This window comes from Quercus suber, unplaced genomic scaffold (assembly GCF_002906115.3).
Source record: "Quercus suber isolate HL8 unplaced genomic scaffold, Cork oak 2.0 scaffold_393, whole genome shotgun sequence".
In the NCBI taxonomy this organism is placed as follows: Eukaryota; Viridiplantae; Streptophyta; class Magnoliopsida; order Fagales; family Fagaceae; genus Quercus; species Quercus suber.
Genome location: NW_027069845.1, coordinates 562,621 through 566,029, shown reverse-complemented (window position 1 = coordinate 566,029; position 3,409 = coordinate 562,621).

Below are 3,409 nucleotides of genomic sequence, written 5' to 3'. Positions count from 1 at the left end.
TTGCCATTAGAGCATTGACGGAAATGACTAAAATAGATGACGTTTTTCTAAATAAGGACTAAAAGTGGTGAAAATAAAATATTGATACTAAAGTGGGAATCGCGTGAAAATGTAGGGATGAAAATGTGGTTTTCGCCTAAACAAAATGAGTCAAGTAAAATAATTACTAACTAAGCTACTTATATACAATCATAAAACAAAGCATGGCTCTAGGCGCGAAACAAGCTAATAGAATTTTAACTAACTAACTAATGGCAAATTGACAGCTGTTTCCTCTAACTGAATTCTTCTTTCCCTTTGCACGTGTGACTTCTGTGAGTTCATTAATCAAAACTCCCCGTTTTGAACTTCTTCTTTTCTTCGTCGTTTCACTCTTAAGTCTACCTTTACCTCTGTCGTTTGCAATTTCTTTGTCTTCAACAAATTTAACCAACACATCGTTGTCTTCACAACACACGCCTAAAAAATTAAAAATAAAAAGGCTTATTCTTTTCTAAAACAATGCTTAATTGATATTTTGTGCTTTCTTATTTAGCCTTTAGGCCAACATGTTCCCTCTTTCTTTCCATTTTTTGGAACGTAGAGACCTCTTTCTCTGTTTTAGATATTAGTATGGCAAGGTTCTAGAGATGACGATGAAAGTGAAACTACTCATTCCGGCAAATGATATGGAATATTAGTATATTACTATACTAGCCACTGTTTAATGTTTACTCTTCTTAAAGGCGTTGGTTAATTACACAACAACTGATCAAGGAGATGCTTGCTAACAAGAAGAAAAGCTTAGAATGGCAGTGACCTAAACAATTCAAATGCTTAAATTATTAAAAAATATATATGATTATAGAAAGTAACTAGCCATTAATTATAGTTGTTGTCTGTTACCTAAATGTCCATCTGCATTGCCGAAGCTGATCCTTCATTGGGGATAGCACGCAACGAGGACGGTGAGACCCTTCTCTTCTTGGCCGCGCTTCATGGTGAAATAGACATCTTCCTTCAACTCCATTCCATCTGTTGCTGCAAGCTAAACTCCTACTATAGAAAAAATAGTGGTGAGACTATTCTACGTACACTGTGCCATCAAGAGGGAGTGTTGGGGTGAGCATTTTAATTTGTTGAAAGTTTTTAAGTTCACCTATATATCAAATGCACAGGAATAGATTGTGTTACTTTATAATGTTTAATTTCCCCTCTCCATCAATTTGATGTCAGATCATCTTACCAAAAGTTGCTATATGTAATATTTAACATCATGAATAATCATGTCTACTTGCAACAAAATTTTAGACATTACACAACACTGCTAATTACTGTCATTTGGCAGATTTGGCATATGAGATACTTCAACTGCACAAAGAACTTGCTAATAGTGTGAACGAGAAAAGGAATAGGGCCTCTCCATCTCTTAGCAGAAAAGCCTTCCGCCTTCTGAAGTGGTTGCTATCTTGGATGGTGGAACAGCATCATTTATTATTGTTAAGTGTTATACTAAATTCGAGTTAAACATAACATTATTAGAGGGATTATTGCTATTATTATTATTTGGATAATTCAATAGTTACAAACTTAAAATAAAGAGAGGGTTAATTTGAATTCCGAACATCCACTTTAAAAATACTAAAATGTACTGATTAGGTTACAATGCTATTGGCTTTGCTTAAGAAATTATTAGTTGCAACTAATACACTTAATAATTTCTTTGCATTGACATACTTTTTTTCCATTTGTGAATATATGCACGTACATATCTCTTTTCTTCAAAGGTTACCTTTAAGTGATATCTATGGTACAATATTACATGTTATTATTCTCTGTTACTGTTTTGGAAGGTACAACGGCTGATTTGCCCAAGGAAATCAATACAACATTACTAAACAAATTTCCAAAGAACGACCAAACATGCATCAACTTCATCCAATTTCTGTACAATATGGTTCAAGCTGGTAAGTGAAATGAATCCTTACATTAAGAATAACTTATTACAAAGGCATTGCAAAACCAAATTACAGAACACGAAATCTCATGGCAACTAAAGCACTAGGCTTTCGAATTGAAGTAAGAGTTTTCACATTCACCTTTTCACTTCATATTTAAATGTGGGCATTATCTTTTCACCTTTTAAACTGTGGATGTAAATTGTATATAAGAAAATATTTTCTCTTAAAATAATAAGCGAATATGACTGCTACATCGCACATGCATATATAGATCATGATTAAAACTTTAGCACATACACTATAAAAACAATGTAAATCAATTTTTTAATTTTTTTAATTGCTGTGTGCCTAAGTCTGCCACGAAGCTACCTTCCTTTTCTAGTATTTACCGGCGTAAGACCATATAATAAAGGCAAGAAAGCAGATGAAGAGAATCCCAAAGGATCGATTTATGTCACTCTCAAATCAAGTCAAGAAGGTGAGGAATTCAAATTGTTACAGAATCATACATCGGTTGAGTTTAAGACTTCACTACACTTGGGACTTTATAAGGGAACAAAACGGATATAATAGAAAAATAAAAAATTAAGATAGAATGTTAATCGCTCTTTTTTGAATGTTTGAAAGAAAATGACTGGAATAGAATAGAAAGTAACTTGTTTGAGAGTTATTATTAAACTCTCAAACAAGAGAATGAAATAAATATTTTAAAAAATCTTTTTTATTCTCTCCTATTTTCCTCTCCAAAATAAATTGTTACCATATATTAATGCTAAATCTTACAAATACCAGTTACCTTAATGTTATTGATCAAGCCCAACTCAAAACTAAATTTGCTAATTTACCTTATAATTATTTGCATATTATAATGAACCGTTTATTTTGTAAAGGAACATCCCAAACCGAAAGTGAAGATTGCAATAGTGTCAGAGCAAAATTGGGCAGTCTTGGATTTGGTATACCATCTTATTAGCATTTTAGCCTTTTCTTATTAAGATTAAATTACACTTTTGATTCTTAAATTTGGATTTTCTTTTTCTTTTTTTGTCTCTTAAGTTTAAAATTTGTAAACCATAATGAAAATTCTCAAACTAAGAGACCACAATGAAAATAAATCCAAATGTTAAGAATCAAAAGTGTAAACCAGTTTAATATTAATGTTTCAGATAAGACGTGTACACATGAGGTGAGCATGGTAAACATGTTCATGTTACTATGTGCATATCAAAATATTTTTTTTGTTCATAAATAACATATATCAATTTTATGATTGCGAGGATTAGAGGAAATAAAGAAGATAAAAGAGAAGCACTTATTTTCCGCTGCAATCTTGAAATTTGTTGCCGGATCTATAAAAGTAGAACAGTTCTTCGAACACGGGAGAGACCCTGTTCTAACACCATATAAAACTGATCAGTCAGATTTTGTCAGTGTTCCTGAAGAAGAGCCTACTGATGGTGAGAAGGGCA